The sequence below is a fragment of the Hippopotamus amphibius genome, chromosome 14, assembly GCF_030028045.1.
Source record: "Hippopotamus amphibius kiboko isolate mHipAmp2 chromosome 14, mHipAmp2.hap2, whole genome shotgun sequence".
Lineage (NCBI taxonomy): Eukaryota > Metazoa > Chordata > Mammalia > Artiodactyla > Hippopotamidae > Hippopotamus > Hippopotamus amphibius.
Window position 1 is genome coordinate 44402938 of NC_080199.1, and position 19332 is coordinate 44422269.

At 33.1% G+C, this 19332-nt stretch overlaps 1 pseudogene; it reads right to left on the reverse strand.

The window, feature by feature from the left end:
- Positions 1-389: 389 nt before the first annotated feature.
- LOC130835568 (armadillo repeat-containing protein 1-like) lies at positions 390-19008 on the reverse strand (annotated as a pseudogene).
- Between the last annotated feature and the right edge of the window lie 324 nt (positions 19009-19332).

The following is a 19332-nucleotide window of genomic DNA, read 5'->3' on the forward strand; positions in this document are numbered from 1 at the left end:
AAACAAAACAAACAAAACTTCTCTTCAGATAGATCCTGAGGCTTTAGAAAATGTTTTCCTAATCACATGCTTCGTGTAAAATAAAATGTAAAGCTGCACAAATACATGTTTGGTTAAAACTGGACCCATGTTTTTTAAAACGTGAGGCAATTAAAGGAAAACAAAACCAAAATACTTTCACAAACAAAGCAACTCCACCTGTTGCCTCTGTCCTTTTTACCAGTGAGTGGGGTAAAATGTCCAATAAAATGTAAAATGCAGCATTTTCAATCATGTAATCTAGAAATTTTTCATGATAACTTTTTTGCAAATTGCACTTGACAGTTCACCACAACAATGGAAAACTGGCCCCTTGTTTGTTTATACAGTCCTTGAGCCCCATACTGAAGTCACCAGTAAAACGATCTGGATAAAAAGTTTGCCGCTGTGCTCAGCCAGCTAGCTCCACCCTCCGAGTGTGAGCCCACCCAGGACACTGCTTTGTCCTGCTCCTTTGTGGGACTCTCGTCCTCAGGCAGGTAATTGGGCAGCTCTGTATTCTGTTCTACTTCCACAGGCGTGTCTTAGAACAGGAACAGCATCTATCCTCCACTTTCGCTTTTCACAACATGCTGAGCCTTCTTAACCTTGGTTGATGCTATCACTGATGCCAAAGCCTCGGCTTTCAGGTCTGAATGGATTCATACCACACATCTTTGAAAGGCCATTTGAAAAGTAAAGCTAATAACGCCTTTAATTTTTAAGAAAGCCTTTTCATACAGGTTTCTCCAAGACGTATCAACAAAAGCATCTATATGCAAAACCACTGCTTTGGCACCTTTGTTTGTGGTTCCTAGAAAAAACTGAGCTTTCCTTCGTCATGAATTCTCTTCATTGAAACTATAACCATCTGTCATATTGGAAGACTGAAAAATATCATAGGTTTCAGAGGCCAGCAATTTTGTTTCTCCAGGAGTTGTAGTCTTCTGTATAACATTTTGCAAGTTTAACATCATACCCAGCTCTGCTTTCACCTTTTCTCTATTAGCATGGCACTCAGCCAAGTATTGAAGTGTGAGCAAAGCCGAGTGGATGACAAGGGGGTTGGGATGGTCCATAAATAAAATAAGGCCGGGCAGACAGCCCTGACCCTGGACGATGGCTCTGCGGTTTAATGGATCTGCTGCTAGATCTCGGAGCTGGTTAACTACCGAGAGAGCATCAGGTTTTTCATTCATGGTGGAGGAGGATGAATTCACCTTCTATGCCATATACGTGAACAAAATCTCCTTAAATTCACTCCAGCGCTCTAGGAATCCAGAGCCTGTTGCAGCGTCAGGCTCACACCAATAGATGAGGTAGAGGAACCCAGGAGATGAGGAGCTTGTCCCTCCATTCACAGACATGGCCTCAATGATGAAAAACTACCAGGCTGACTTTACGAGCCAAAAAATGAGGACGCTGGCTGGGAAAGGCTCTACAGACTCTGCCCCATGACCTAGTCACCTCCACCAGTTCTGCCCTCCCCATTCTTGATATAATGTAAAATAACCACTCTTTAAAACTTCAGTTTTACATAAAGCTATAATGTAAACCCCGGACAATTTCTATAACAAATAGCACATATCGCATGATTACTGAGTCATTCCCTGCTTATTATTTTCCTTCCATCATTATTATGTTGTTATAGCCATTGTTTGTGGCCTGTATTTTCCCACAAAGTGTAGTTTCAAAATAGAAAAAAAAAAAAACTTATTCCAAGTTACTGTTTAGAAATTAAATAATGTATTTATCAAATTTCAATTATTTGAAGGAAACAAAGCATTAATTTATTTGCTTCCTTATTTAGTCAAACTAATTTGTTAAACAGCTGCTATAGAACAGCTGTACATACACATAAACTTCTCACAGAAAAAGAGTCTGGTGTAGCCAAAATGTATTAAATGATAAAATAATTAGACACTAAGATAGGTGCCACTGAGGTGAGTGCTTTGGAGGAGAGTCTTACATAGTTCTAAGGCTTCCTTCAAGAAATAGTATTGAGCCAGGAACTTTAAAAAAAAAAGAATAAGAAATATTGAGAACTATGGGGAGAGATGAAGTTATTCTAAGCATATCCTATGAGGCAAATTCTGAGGCATAATGGAAACTGGAATTGAAAATTACTGTTTAAAGCACAGGTAGTAGAGAGGCACATATGCGTATTGGAGTAAGAAAATGGAAAGTATTCACATCATATTGGAGAACACAGGCCATGCAAAGTATGCTGTACTTTATGCAAAGATAAGAACGAATGCAGTGCAGGGTTTCAAGGAAAGGAATCATATGATCAGTTTTGCATTTTAACAATTTCACTTCTTCTGGTTAGCATGGTTTACAGAAACTTCAAAGTTAATGCATAGAGTAATTTGTAGGCTATAACAGAGACCATGGAAAAGAAAAATAAGAGACTGATTATATTTAGGAAACAAAATAAAGAGTGTGATTGTGGTTTAGAATATAAAGAATGAGAGAAGAATGTGTCCAGGTTGACTCATAGGACTATGGATATAATGATTGTATAGATTGTAGTACAGAAAAATAATTCAAGAAATTTTAAGGGAAGAGCAATTGTAAAATAAGCAAAATGAGTTGGAGGTTTTAATTAAGGAGTGATGCTACACTAATGAGACAGTTAACCTAAACAGCATACTCATTTGTTTGGAAAGGTCTCTTTTCAGCAAATAGAATGTGTAACCTATCCAGTTGGAAATATAAATTAAGGCAACATCCTTAAAGGATGCCTCTTTTGTAACTATCTAACTTCGAGGGCCAGAGCCTATAAAGAAATTATAAATTGATATACACTAGACAACATATTGAGATTCCATTAAATGGGACTGTATATAAGACATGAATTATTAAGAAAAGTAATGAATACACAATATCAGAGACAAAAAGGAACTTAACATTTCATCTAGAGTGAAGTATAAAATATAATGGAAGAATGCTATGAAATATTTTACAATACAATTTTAAGCTTAGAATAAATTAAAAAAGTATTATATAAACTACTGAAAATGACCAGCCAAAATAGTAATCCAAAATTCTGTAATATACTTTATTTTTTTATTTTTTATTGGAATATAATTGCTTTACACTCTTGTACCAGTTTTTGAGGTACACCAAATTTGTAATATGCTTTAAAAAATTCAAGTTTAAATTATTATCCTCTACTTCAAAAAAGAAACACCATCTTCCCAAATTATTGTAAAAATAAGCAAATATAGTAACAACACATATCCCTATTTGCACACAATGTTACTTAGATTAAAAAAGGAATTAATATGAATGATAATATTATGTTGAAACCAAAAAAACAATAGGCAAGGAATCAATGGAATAGAAAAATTACAGATCAATCTCCCTTATGAGCATAAATGAAAAAAATCTTTATCTAAATAGAAGAAAACTTAATCCTGCAGTATTTCACACACACACACACACACACACACACACACACACACACACACAGATGAATCATATATACATCTATTAGTACTGAAAAAATGTAAGTCAGTACTCATGAAAGAAAAAAAAAATGTCATTCATAGAGGAAGGCTTACTTCCACGAAGACTTAATTTTGTTCACTGATAAGCAAGCTGGCTGAAAACTGTCAGAGAACAGTGTACCCTGGAGCAGACCAAAAACAATTACCAAGGAAGTCAATTGCAGTTTTTTATGGGTTTTCTATGAAACTTTACAATTTCTACTCTTTCTGAAGCTAGTATGTTTATCTCTGGGTAAGAAATCCTGTTGTACATCTTTTTGCATCACCAGCTTTGTTAAACCAGTGCTGCCCATCTCCCTTATTTTAATTACTCAGGTCCATCTCACTCCTAGAGGAGTCGTATTGTCTCCAACAGCTTGTCTTTTGTTCATGCAGTACTACAAGTTGAATGTCAGTTTATAATCATAACTATGTTGAAAATTTTAAGCACTATGGTGAAAATTTTCACCTATGTTGAAAACTTTAAGCATCATAACTATGTTGAAATGGTGGAAGAAGGCAAAACAAACTAACAAACAAACAAAAACACAAAGGAAAATACTAATGTCATAGCAAATAATTGGAAAACATCTTTTATTCAGTTTCCAGTTGTACTAGGTCTAATCAAGAAAATGAGCCTGGGTACAATAGCAGTGAATTTTTTCTCTTGATTGATTTTCCACTTTTACTGATGTGTTGAAGCAGAAACTATTATACATTACACTTTACCTTGGCTAACCAATACATAATCAAAAGCAGTATGGTTATCTAAGTGTATTCTAATCAACAAATGGGTGCTGTTTTTTAAGTACCTAAAACTAGAGCTGTTTCATTTACTATTTGGGATATAGTCATGGATAAATTGCAGGTCAACACATTAGTCTTGGGTAGAAATCTTTCTATGACATGATATTCAGTGTCTTCAATTATATCTGGTACCTTACCACAACAGATTGTTAATAAAAGTGAAGGACTTGTTTTGAATATTTGGAAAGCCTAGATGATCATGACAAAAATAAATGTCTGGTATCAGTTACATTATGAATTTAATTGGCTTTGTCATGGAAGCAAAATTGACTTTAAAGTTTGAGAGAAATAATGAAATGATGCCTGGATGGCTTTATAAAAATTTTTCACCCATATCTTCCATCATTAATCCCAGGACCTTTTTTGTTGTTTCTGACAATCTCTGAGTCCCTCCAAGGTTCTAGGATGTATGAGAAATATAAGAATTCACTGTATTTTGGGTTCTTATATTCACTTCAGACATAAGTTACAGATGATACACATTAGAGGTTTTAGAGCCAGATGACAAATTCAGTAGTTACAATATTGGCAATTGATGATTTTATATTAGGAAGATTAAAGGCTTCAGGGAAAACAAAGTTGCAAAGAGAAAGTCGATGAAAGACAAGCAAAGACATTTTAACAGTCAAATATTTTGAGCCAATATAAGGAAAAAAAATCACAAGGTTTAAGAGAAAGAGTAAAAGACAAATAATTAAATATAAGCCTTTTGTCCCAATTGGGGATATGATTCCAAGATCTTGGGGGGAATCTGCTTATACCTGATGTCATATTTTGATCTGTAAAATCTAGAGACAGCTATATTTTAATTTCATTTATTTATTCATGTATTTATATATGTATGTGTATATATATGCATATATGTCAGTATGTATGTATTTTAATTTATGTAATGCTTCTTAAGCAATAAATTGGAATTCTCAAGGTAACCTCAGAGTTAGATCACCAATATGCCTGGAAATCTAAATTATCTTTTAAAAAATGTACTGTTCAATATAAATCTATAAATACATAACCTTTGGCTTAAAAATAATGCTCAAAATAACTGATTTAGTCCTTTCTAACTAGACTCAAAGACTGATCTTTGTTAATGTCATTTCTAGTATACATAGTCACATCAAGTATCACCTAATGTACCCAAGAGTACCTCCCAGTTGTCGAAGTGCTCATAACTTCCAGTTGGTCCTCCACACCTGTGGTTTGTGCAACACAGATGGCATGGTAATGTAATACAAAAAAGTCTGTGTATAAGTGGACTGAACAATTCAAACCTGTGTTGTTTGAGTCAACTGTATTTGTAAATTTGGAAAATCTCCATTATGGAGGGAGATTTTATGTAACATAAGTACTAATGGACTAGAGATTGACTTAGTTATCATCAAGTGATTGTGTTGACAATGCCAAAATTTGTTACTCTACATAAGAAACATTTTACATATAAATATATTTTTGAAGTAGATTCAGATTGCTATATTTACAAAATTTCTTTTGAATTTGTGACATTGGGTTGTGCCTATGTCATTATAATATGCATAGGGATAAAATCCCTTCTTGGTAGCATACTGTAAGGCAATACTTTTAGCTTCTAAAATATTATATTTATACAGGCTCTGATATTAGTAAGTAAGATGTTTCCTGTGATATTTGATTACTTCTAATAAAGTATTATTTTTATTTATTATTTTATTTCATTTCAGTATTTAAAAAATAATGATTGTATTTTATGTTTTGGTTAGTGTTTAAGGAAGTTAGAAACATTATTTCTTCAGAGGAAACTCCAAAGAATTTGGTGAGTTTGATCCTCTATCAGAGTCTATGCACATCCAGAAGTATTATCGCTTGATTTTAAAGATATGTCATCCACAAATAATATAAACCATATAATATGTCAGAGTTGTTGAAGGAACAGCAGTCAATGATAGGGTAGGCTTAAAGTTTGTACAGCTAATTAAACAGACCTTTACCAGAAAGTTAAAGTTGCTGGATTTATATAGGAGCAACACCCCAAGTTATGTGAAAAGAAGTCAATAAATATATTTAATGGTAATATTTCATTTGTCCAAGGAGTATTGAGGCTTTTTGCAGAGATTTAAGGCTTCTTCATATTGGAGATACTATGTAATGAAAGGTGAGACTGACAATCTACTGCTAAGGCTCAATTAATTTAGCAGTCACCTTTACTATGTGCACACATGATGAATAATCCCAGCTATTAGGTTAAAGGAAATTCTAATGTATACAACAGAATTATCAGTCACAGCAAACCTGGCAGCCTCTGGGGCAGATCTCTCTCTGCACTGCCTCCAGGTCAAGTCAGAGCATGGGCACAGTCTTTGTGAGTGAAGTTCCTCCTTCCCACATTCCTCCTGTTTGTCCCAGTGCTTCTCAAACTAGTCAGTGGGGCTCATCTTCCCCATGTTAGGACCCCAGGACTGGGGTGACCCATCTGTGGCTCTCATTGCTCACTCCCCAGGGTGTGTGTCCACCCATGTATTATCCCTTTTCCTTTCTGTACCTACCCAGGAGCATAGATCCTGATAACTTTTCTTCCCTTCCTACCTGATTATGTATCTTTCTTACAGGCTTGGTTGCAGATGATTCCTGCTGCCAGTATTATATATACAGTATTATATAACACAGAAGTTGGCAAGGATATAAACATGAAATAATCATATACTGCTGGTAGAAATGTAAAACAGTGCCAACACTTTGGGAAACAGTCTGGTAGTTCCTCAAATGGTTAAATATAGAGTTACTGTGAGATCCACCATCTCTACTCCTAGGTATATGCCCAGAAGAAATAAAAACATGTTCATGAAAAAAACTGTATAATGTTCACAGCAGCATTATTCATAATAGCCAAATATAGCAACAACTCAAATTGCCATCAACTCATAGATAAATACAATGTTATTTTAATACAATAAAATACTTGGAATTAAAAGAAATACTACAACATGGATGAACCTTGAGAACGTTCCAAGTGAAAGAAGCCAGTAATGAAGCTTCATATATTTATAATTCCCTTAAATGAAATGTCCAGAATTGGCACATCTATAGATGCAGAAATTGTAGGGTAAGAGCTATGGCTTTCTTTTTTGGGATTATAAAAACATTCTAAAATTGATTTTGGTGATTGACGTACAATTCTGAGAATACACTAAAAGCCATTGACTTTTATACTATAAAAGGATGAATTGTATGATATGCTGATTATATCTCAATAAAGCTGTTTAAAAAAATAAAATTGAGCCAAAAGCAATCCTTTCTATTTCACCTTTGTAGTCTAACTCCAACAGATATTTAGTCTCACCTGCACAGTTGTAGCACAAATAATTAAAGTCATTGTTTTCATTTTACAAAATAATTTTCAAAATAGAAATAGAAAATACAAAATAGAAAATACTATACATTTCACTCCCTTTTGACAATAAATCTATTTGAATTGTGTGACTCTTATAGTATGTATATTTGACAAATTCTTATGATTAATTAGTTTCCAAAAGTTTTAAAAGAGCTGTGTATGTAGAGGAAAGGACCATAATTGTAAATGCAGCATTAGAAATGTTAATTTATTTTCTTTTAGAATAGCATAGAAACACTCCCCCCCCCACTTACACATTTATAGACAAAGAGAAAGCCATCAAAAAAAATAGTTTGAATAGACTTTAAAAATAATTTTTCAAGCCAGTCACTTCATATTTTCCAAATCAGTGAATGAGTAAAAATTAAAAAATCATTATTCTTTCTTAAAAAGTTAGGAGACATATACTATAAATAAATAAGCACAAAATGAATACTTATATTTTTAATTTAAAATTCTCATGCCTTGTTGATTTGTGTGTGTTTCAAAAGTGAAGTGAATCTTTCAGGACCAAAGATTTTCACTGAATATTCACAAAAGAATTCTTCCCAAATTACAAGTGTTTTCTAAATCAGATTTCCTAAGCCTGGAATTGTATGAGGACAATCTCAAGAGTGATTATAGTCAGTCCTCATGTCCACAAATGTGAAACTGTGGACCCAGAGGGTTGACTATGAGACTTGTGCATTTGTGCATTTTGGTATTGGTGGCAGGTCTTGGAACCAATCCTCTGCTGATACCAAGTGACAACTGTATTTGTAATCCATCAATAAGAAACACAGTGTGAGTGTCAAGAACATGGACTCTGGATTTAGTCTCATAGAATTTTATACCTGCTCTAATAATTTTTAGCATTTTAACATTTCTGTGTGTCATTTTTATCTTCTGCAAAATCAAGATTAAATAATAGTACCTACCTTGTTGGTTAGTGTGAGGACTAAACAACTGTGCATGTGTACAATGCTTACCAACATACTTGATGCTTGCTATTTTTATTTATAAATAATAAAAATAAATTACAATGTAGAAAGACATAAATATAATTAGAATTCTTAAATTTTAGAACCACTGTAGACATTAATCACACATTTCCATTAAGCATCTGAAAATATTTCAGTTTTTCACCTTTTCCTCAGTAATTAAATAATGTTAGCATAAATATTCTAACAATCATGAATAGTTTTCATAAAGCACATGTTTGTGTAAAATATTTTACATGGGATAGATTTAATAATACAAGATCTTCAGTTCAGATGCTAATAGAAGAGACTGTGAAACTAGAATCACCTTGAGTTTGATGTCTCAAATATGCTTATGTTCTAGTTTTCACAGTTCTCAAGGGAAAACAAGTTTATTAAAGAGCATTTTATAAAATGGTTTGGAAAGTAAATTAATGCACATATTTTGTGAAGCAAAAATAAAACTGTATTTTTCATTTTTTAACCTTTTTCTAATTTAATGCATCTTTTTTTCTATCATATTTAAACAGTATTTTTCCCCTAAGCAAACACCAAATACTGTAGTGAGCATAGGTAGAATTTCTAGGTTCTTTAACTAAAGCATCTTTCCAGATAAAACTTATGAATCCAAATAAATTGACACAATTATTTTTATAAATCTTTATACATTTATCTCACAATCAAGACAGACAGTATTATTTCAAATCATGTAGAAGCTGATTAATGGCCTACAGTTAGTGTACTTGAATCTTCTTTACCTTATCCATAATTATCCAGCATCTGAATTTTGAAGCCTTTCTATGAAAAACTCTAATCACAAAATTAGTTACAGCTAGGAAAATAAGGATTTGACTACATAACTTGGTGTTCAAATTAAAGATAAAATTATGGGTTCTTATTATTTGAAGTGGAAACTATTCACAGATATCCATCAGAAAAGCAAGATCAGGCTATTTATTGGTATAATGACTTTACATTATCTTACTCTTTCTCTGTAGGGAGCTATGTTTATATATCTATCTATGACTCATCTTTCTTTTTTTTCAATCTATACATGTATGTTCACATCTATAGAAACAATAACACATGCCAAAAATGTATACAATTCTGAATTAATCCTGGCAACATCTTGAAATAATACACATTGTTATGCCCATTTCATCAATAAAAAAAAAGTTTGAATTTTTAATATGCCCAGACTTCATCAAGTCTATATAAGCAGATTTGCAATTCAAACTCAGTTGTTTAAATTTTAGATCTGTAACTCCTTCTGTTAGCAGGTATCTATGAATACCATACAATTAAACAATATATTGATATTTTACACTAAATAAATGTTGTTGGTTTTTCTCATTTTTGCATATGGCAAAAAATAATACATCAATATAAACACCTTTTCAGCTTACAAGTATACTGGTCAAGAATTTTGGCAAAACTCCACTGGGTAGATTTTTATTGGGTCAGCTGGGCTGATTCATATGGTTAGTGAGGTTGACTATTGACTGGTTTAGCTTGGCTTCAGTTAGAAGGATTTTGGCTAATTGGTTTGTCTATATATATCCCTCAACCTCCAGTAGCCTAGTCCAAGCATGGTCCCTTGATGATTTCAATAGAGAAGATTTATTTTCCATTAAATACCATAATTGAAGTGCCTATTTATTTAAGATATCTTTCTTTTTTCTCTTTGTAATTTTATAATATTCTCCAAAGAGATACAACACATTTTAAGTTCCTTTCTTTCTTTTCTTGTTTTATTGCTAATAAAATTTACCCCACTACTATATATTCATATTATTGTTTTGTTTTAAAAATCTTTGTTTACTTTTATAAATGAATGTTATGTTTAGAAATGTCATTTGTTAATATTGAACCATCAAAGCATTGGAATGGCCAATGTGGGAAGAAGTCTGAGTGATGGATTAGAAAGGTAAGGACTACTAACCACTGTACAAAATTACTTTGCTTTGATTCAAGACAAAATCCATGATGAGAAATTTTAGGATGGCAAACTGAATCATCACAGCATATCACTTAAAGAAATAGAAGAAACTTAATCCAATATTTGGCATTTGATAGGATTAGAAACTCTCACATATATTTTTAGATAATAGTAAAAATTACATATAATGTTATTAGACATGTGCTATGTTAAAAGTGTCCCTTACACATACCAACTAATTTAATTCTGGTAGTATCCCCCATGAACTACTATTATTTTACTGGCTTTCCAAGTAAGGAAACACTAGCCCATAAAGGACTATAACCAAGATCACATTGTTGCAAAGAATGTGCCTTTGAACTTAGAAAATGTGCCTTCTAGTTCCTTAAAAGAAGTGACCCCTTTCCAAGGAAAGTGTCTGTAACTACATAATGTGATCCAGTAAGCAGCAAGTGATAACAGGGAAACTGAATAAGATCCAGTTGTTTCCCACAGGGTATTCAATATTAAATTATAAATTATTTTTGATCTTGCCAGCTGGTGAGGCTTTGGTTTCTGATCTTCTCTATATTAATTCATATTTACATCAGACTTTTCTGCTGGAAACTATTAATCTTTCCATGCTGCTGGTGGTAGTATATGGGGGGAATATCTATATGTCTCTATCTCTATCTATCTATCTATCTATCTATCTATTATCTTTCTATCTATCCTGAGTTTCTCTATAACACCATAAACTTTCATGACTCTTTTCCTTTATTACTTGACTTTCCAACTTTCTGGAATATTCTATCAATTTTTTTTTCTTGAAAACCTCTGATTTATTATTCAGATTCAGATCAAACAGCACTTATTCACCAAAACTTTCCCTTATTATCAAGGAAGAATAAGTTGATCATCTGTGATCCTGTAATAGTCAAACCATATATTTTTGCTTACTGTGATATGTTTCAACATCTATTTGTATCTGTCCTCTCTGGCAGTTCCTTCTTTTCCTAATCTCCTTATCAGTTTTGTAAAGTACAGATTTCTTTAACTGGAGGTCAAAATGAGTTAATAAGGGACACTGAGGAGTTTTTGTCTGGCAAAAGTTACTATCAGAAAGTTACTATGGGAACACATATTAATAAATTAACTTTTATTTTGCACATCCTTTTATTTATCATGTTAGAAATTATTAAATTACATTGCTTATAATTACCTTGAGAGAAAACAATCCTGCCTTGTAACTGCTCTGTTGATTATAAATTCCATACTCAGAAATATGTTAAAATGTTAGTATTACCTCACACCATAGGAAATTTTTTCCACTCATTTTCTCAATAGCTTTACCAGAAGAAATAGCAGATTCTGAACAACTCCCTTCTGTTTGGTACTTCTCAATTAATTAACTTCTGAATGTGTAAAGAATAATTTTTCAAACAATATCAATGACTTTCAAATACTTTTTTCCCTATTGAACATATAGTATGCTTATTCATCTCACACATTTAGGCAGTCCCAGGCATTTGCAGAAACAGATGTTCCTAGAAATATATCAGCACACAGACATCAATATTATGCTTATCTCCTATACGGAGCCTTAGTTTCTAAGCTACTACCTAAATCAACATCACAGAATGTTTCACTGATTTATGTAGTCCTTCATTTCAGTAAACTAGAAAATGGTTCTCAAAAGCAGCCAGCCATATAACAGAGCTAGAAATGCAGAAAAACCACCAATGGATTTGTCAAAAGACCAGATGCTGTCTTTGGGAGAAAATTTCCCATCTTGGCATCAGGAGCTTACAGTGTCATCCAAATGATTCCTCCACACTTCGAAAGAAAATATTTTCAAACAACCTACGCACACAAAAACCCACTTGAATAGCACTAAAGCTAAAACATAATTAGTCTTTGAGTAGATTAAGGTGTACAAAATGCACCTTAGTAACTGTGCTATTTTTTTAAGTTTAGTTTTGAAAAATAGCAAATAACTTTACACGTGCTTTAAATGAATTTATGGTAGAGAATTGTTTCCCTAGAACTAATTAACACAATTGGTTCTGAAGAACCAAGTGTGTGTTACTACCAACCTTCAAAGTACATAAAATTACTTTCCAAGGCTGTTACACTTGTGGGGTATGACAAAAACAAAATCAGAGGGGTAGCGTTACTAGGGAATTGCTTCAGATAAGCCTGTGTGTGTGTTTTATGTTTTTTATTGTGTTTTTGTTTTTTGATCATTATTCCAAAAACCTGATAAAATCAGTAAAGCTTAGTTTACTATATTTTAAAGTAAAAAGCTAGAATATACAAGAGGAATGTATAGCACAAAAGAAAATATGGGCCTGAAAAGAAACATTAAGTGAGGTTTTTATTTATTTTGAATACAAAACCAGGTAACAGTTAAATATTTAAGACTCTTATTTTTCCTGAACTGTTACTACTAGTATTACTAGTAATATTGACCCTTAATTTCTTACTTGTTCAGTGTTGAAACCTTTTGAAAATATTTTTATATTGCACACTTTTATGTTGTTCCTAATTTTAAATAAATTTTAATTTGTTTTTTCCTAAAAAATATTTACTAAATTAAAACATTCCAGTAAAAATTTGGATGAAAGTTTTCTGCATTTATTTATGTTTGTAAATGCATGTAAACATACTTCTTACTATAATAAGAATCACTTGAATTTAATCAGATCTGACAAAGTGAACTGAGTCAATATTTGATATGTGTTGTAATTTTGGAATATACTTCCTGTATCTTCAACAGTGATATATATATGATTTTCTAATAATAGGAAAAATAAATCCTTTCAGAATATAGTTGCCTGGTATTTGATTTCTCAATTAAGGGAATACAAATTAATTAATATCCTAGTACTGAAAAGAATGTGGTTTACAGCAATTAATTTTTGAAGCCACGTGAAAAGGATCATCCAAAGACACAGAGAATTAACTTGGGATTATGTTAGTGTGCTTTATATCCTATTTTTACTTCTACATGACAATTGCAGAAGGTTTTTATTTAGGGTGCTTTCATTAAATAGGATCAAATTCCTGTGGATATAGACTATCAGTGGAGCAAAGATGACACATTCCCAGGGTCAAGACTTTTCAACTACTTTATCAATAGCTGATTTCCTCAGCAGGTCATTAGAGCCTGATACAAATATCTGAGCACATTTAGCAGTGAAATCATCAGACCAAATGCTCCCAGCCAAGTATCAAACTAAGACAGCATCCAAGAGCTTTGCACAAACACAGATGTTAATGCTAAAAATTGTATTCAAGACATTGGCATCTGTGTTACTCATCTGTCAAATATCTCCTTCGTGTGGCTCAGCTGATGGCTCTGTGATGGGGTATAAGGGAGACAGGAGTGTGGGAAAAGAATATGAGTTACATTAATCTTTTCTGTAAATGTACTGCCATAGTTTGGTAATTTTATTTTCTGTCTTGTTAAATAATGAGGAATAGAAATATTTCATAATTAAGAACTTCTGTATTGAAGGCAAAATTCTGATTTAAAGAGAACATATAAATAAATCGGGTATGCATTTCTGACATTACTATAATGTGGTCAGAGACGTCTTAATTGCCACCAGCTTCTCAAGACCAAGAAATTTTTAAAAGACCATCATATTTAAAAACTTGAAATATGTTCTTCAAAGAATAAATATAAGCCCTTTTTTCTCAAGAAAGGTTATAATTTTGAAGTGTAAATGATGAATATATTTATATCACAAAAATTTAACATAGCAGATTAAGTAGCAAACATATAACATATTTTTGACTAATATAATGATGTCTTTCTTGGTATTCATTTAGTTTACAAATCTCACTTTGTTTTATAATGTCATATCTCCTGGATTCAATGTTCCTTATTCACTGCCAGAGTCATTATGCTAACCCTCTTTTCAGCCAGATACCAGTAAATTAACAGTGGATAAACAAGTCTTCATTAATGATCATTTCTTATGTTAAAAAAATTGCATAGGAAGAACTCATTCCTAATTATTGCAATTTATAGCTATAGGGATATAAGATGGACAATTTTGCTAACCAGAAGCAAAATGAACTGATGTATTCTTTCCCCTCCTAGCAATGATAATCTTCAAGGAAGCAAATTATTGCAGTTGATGTATATGGTGGCATTTTCAGCAGTTAATAGGTATGAGTATTAACAATGTTTGTCTGCATTGTTCCCATGCATTACTATAATAGAAAGGCAACATAAGGCAGCCAGAATAAATGTGAGATGAAGGGCATGTAGGAGTAAAATAATTAAATTTTGTTCAGCACTTAATTATGTGGCAGACACTGTCTTTAAGCATTATACATATGTATATATAATGTTTTATATATTATATAAAATTAATTATATTTACATATATAACATATATATAATTACATACATCTACCATAAACTCTATTTTTAAAAGAGTTATAACTTTATTATTACAATAGTCTATCAGAATTGAATTTCTTAATTTCTAAATTTAACAGCCTAGAGTGTTAAGTATGTTACATTTTTCCCTTTAAGGAAAAGGAGACCTTGAGGTGTTAAGTGATGTGGCAAAATCAACCCAGCTTCCAAGTGGCAGAACTTGACTACAAAGCTATGGCCTATGACTCCAAATTCTAAGCTCGATCATGGTTCTATTCAATTGTGAGTAGGTAAATGTTTAACAAACTTATCAGTTAGCGAATGGAAGAGCCATGATCTCTAGAATTTCCTAATTATTGTGTAAATGCCTCTACTATGGTTGATTTTAAAATACCACCAACATCATATGATATTGGGAAGAGATGCACAATTAGCACTGGAGAATCAGTGCATGTAGGCTTTATAACACCAGTGCAACTTATGGTAATTTAGTCCTTTTTGAAGTTTATCAACTGGATAGAACATACATCTACCATGAACTACGTTTTTAAAAGAGTTATAACCTTATAATTACAATAGTCTATCAGAATTGAATTTCTTAATTTCTAAATTTAACAGTGTAAATTATATTTTAAATATTTGAAATCAAGCTGTGTTTAAAGTGAATTTTTCATGCAAGTCTGGTGGCAATACTTAATAAAGTCTTCATACTTTAATCTATTATTTCAGTGAAGCTTGCACTTATCTTTGAACCTGGAGTCACATTTTGGGCTAAAAGTAAATTGTGGAGTTCACATTCTTTAGCAATCCACTTTGGAACTTACTAAACTGTCTTTATAATTCTTCTTTCCTGTTTGAGAGTTATGCACTTTATTGATGATAATTTAAATATGATAAACCTAAAACATTCTCAACCTATGGTAATTATATCCATATTACAAAGCAAAAAAAATCTAGGGAATGTCTGAGTTATAAATACATATCACAGTATATTGACTATTAGTTATAATTACATACTAATTATAAAAATATTTTTAAAATAAAGTTTCTTCATCAAACAGTTATTTTATCTAGAATAGATATACAAAATGAATAATATGTTTTGGTCAATTGTGATAGAAAGGTATCTTTGACAAACTATAACTCTAAACTTTGTGTAATGTATACACATCTCAATAAGAATATATTATTTGATTTTTTTCCCATGTGTCTTACATCTCCAGGCACATTAATGAAGCCATTATATTTTAAGAATATATATAAGTAAACCATAAACAAGATGAAAAGACAGCACTTTGCACAACCTCAAATGAAGCAAATATTAATCTCCAAAATATACAAACAGCTCATGCAGCTCAATATCAAAAAAACAAACAAACCAATCAAAAAATGTGCAGAAGACCTAAAAAGACATTTCACCAAGAAGCACATGAAAAGATGCTCAACATCATTAACTACTAGAGAAAAGCAAATCAAGACTATAATGAAGTATCACCTCACACTGGTCAGAATGGCTATCATCAAAAATATCTACAAACAATAAATAATGGAGAATGTGTAGAGAAAAGGGAACCCTCTTTGCTGTTGGTGGGAATGAAAATAGATACAACCACTATGGAGAACAGTATGGAAGTTCCTTAAAAAACTAAAAATAGAACTACCATATGACCCAGCAATCCCACTACTGGGCATATATACCCAGAGAAAACCATAATTCAAAAAGACACCTGCACCCAATGTTCATTTCAGCACTATTTACATTAGCCAGAACATGGAAGAAATTTAAATGTCCATCAACAGATGAATGGATAAAGAAGATATGGTACATATATACAATGTATTACTCAGCCATTAAAAGGAATCAAATTGGTTTATTTTTAAGAGACATGGATGGACTTAGAGACTGTCATACGGAGTGAAGTAAGTCAGAAAGAGAAAAACAAGTACGCAAGCATCATATACTAACACATATATGTGGAATCTAAAAAAATGGTATAGATGATCTCATTTGCAAAGCAAAAATAGAGACACAGACATAGAGAACAAATGTATGGATATCAAGGTGGAAGGGATGGGTGGGATTAATTGGGAGATGGGGATTGACATATATACAGTATTGATACTGTGTATAAAATGGATAATTAATAAGAACCTACTATATAGCACAGGGAACTCTACTCAACACTCTGCGGTGACCTAAATGGGAAGGAAATCCAAAAAAGATGGGATATATGTATACGTAGAGCTGATTCACTTTGCTGTAGAGTAGAAACTAACACAACATTGTAAAGTAAATATAATAAAGAAAATACATGAGATTCCATAAAGTCTTCCAAAAATTCCATGCATCTGGCAGCACAATTAATCTTTTCCAAAATGGAATATTACTGTATAACACTAGAAATTTGATATCATGACTCAAAAATACATTTTGGAGAAACTGTCACATGCACCCTTTGGAGTCCTCTATTTAATACATGGACTACAAATCATTGAATCAATTCCCCACTGATATAAATTTAGGCAATTTATTGGGTTCTGTTATTGCAAAGAAAGTTGTTTTGTTGAATTTTATACATATGTGTTTTTATAAGTTTATTCAGATGATAAAATCTTATCAGTATATTGCAAGTTTACATTTTGACATGCATTATGTAATTATTCATTAAAAGATTTTCATCAATTATACCAGTCTGATTCTAGAGACATGATTCCTAGATTCTGACCCAGGTTCTATTCTACCCTTTACTAGCTGCAAAACTTTGGACCATGGCTTCCACTGTAAAATGGGGTGATAATTGCAAAAGCACTCATGGATTATGTGATCATTAAGTTCATTACAAAAAAAATGTATAATACCTAATGTGTGATAAGTGTTATTTCAGTAAAAATTACCGGGATGCTATAAAAGAGTCATTTCTTAGTGTGTTTTCTCCAAAAAAATCCTGAAAATTATTGCTCTAGCACATGTTTATCCCATATATCATGAAGCAGAGGATTACTGCTACCAAGAACAATTACAAAAGCTTGACAAAGTACAAAAATATGTTTGGAGAAATTTAAAAGTTTCTCAGGAAATTCCACAACCAATATGAGCCTAAGGAGATAACTATGACTAAATGTTATATGATTTCCTGAATAAGATACAGGCACATAAAAAAATGCATTAGGTAAAAACTAAGAAATAAATTATGGATTTTAGTTAATAATGGTAATAATGTTCACTAATTGTTACAAATGTACCTTAATAATTTAGGATGTTGGAAGAGGAAAGATGGTGGTGAAGTAGAAGGATGTGGAGTGAATCTCTCTCCACAGATGTACCAGGAATACATCAAAAGAAGCAATAATTTCCACAGAAAATTGGCTGAACACTAACAGAGGACATTGTACACAAGAAAGGACTACAAAAATCCCAGCATAACTGGGTAGGATGGGGAAAAAATGAGAAAGGGAAGGAAAAAAAGAAGGAGAAAATAAAAAGGGACAGGTCCTACACCATGGGGCAGGGGGAGCTGAAACAAAGGAGAGATTACCGAATCTGGGAAAAACCCCCCTTATCTAATGGGGAAAACCCTTCTCCAATGGGGAATTTGATTGGGTCAGAAGGGAGGCATTTGTGACTGTCCAAAGAGGGTGAAGTAGCTGACCTGTGGCAGATGGAAAAGAGTGAGAAATACACAGAGTGTCTGTATCATGGCCCTATGTATCCCAGACTGAGATGTGGGTTCACAGCTGTACACAGGGTCTGGGAGATAGAACATGGGGACCGGAGAACTGGCCCAGGGTGAGAACCACTCTTGGCTATGGGGAGATGGACTGAGGGGACAGGAGGGAAGAAATCCACAGCAGGGAATGCTTACCCTGGAAGGCTGGGCTTCCATGGTAGCAGGGTGCTACAGCTGACTCACAAGCAGGGGGGAGGAGTCACTGTGGGCCTGGGTTTTGAGCACCAGTTGATAAGGGATAGAAGAAGGCCCCTTGGGGGCTGGCCTTGGTGTGTCTGCTTCTGAGAGCCAGAAGAAGTTGGCAGAGAGGGCCATCTCTGGAGACATTCCTATTACACTTGAGCCTGCTGGCTTCCCTGTGCACTAGGCACCATCACTGCCACCAGGGCTACAGCAACCCAGGCAGGGTACTACTGCTGACTCACACACAGGGGAAGGAGCCACTATTGTACCCTCTCTCTCCCCACACATCAGCATCTACAGATGAACAATAAGGAAGCTCCTCCAGTAGCAGAGTAATGCAAAAAGCTCCAGAGTACTGGCCTTCATGTGCCTTATGCCAGGCACCAGAAAAGAACCACACTAAGGCCAGATTTCCTATACCCATGGCCACCAGTATTCTTGCACATTCAACGTCACCCCTGGGGCTCC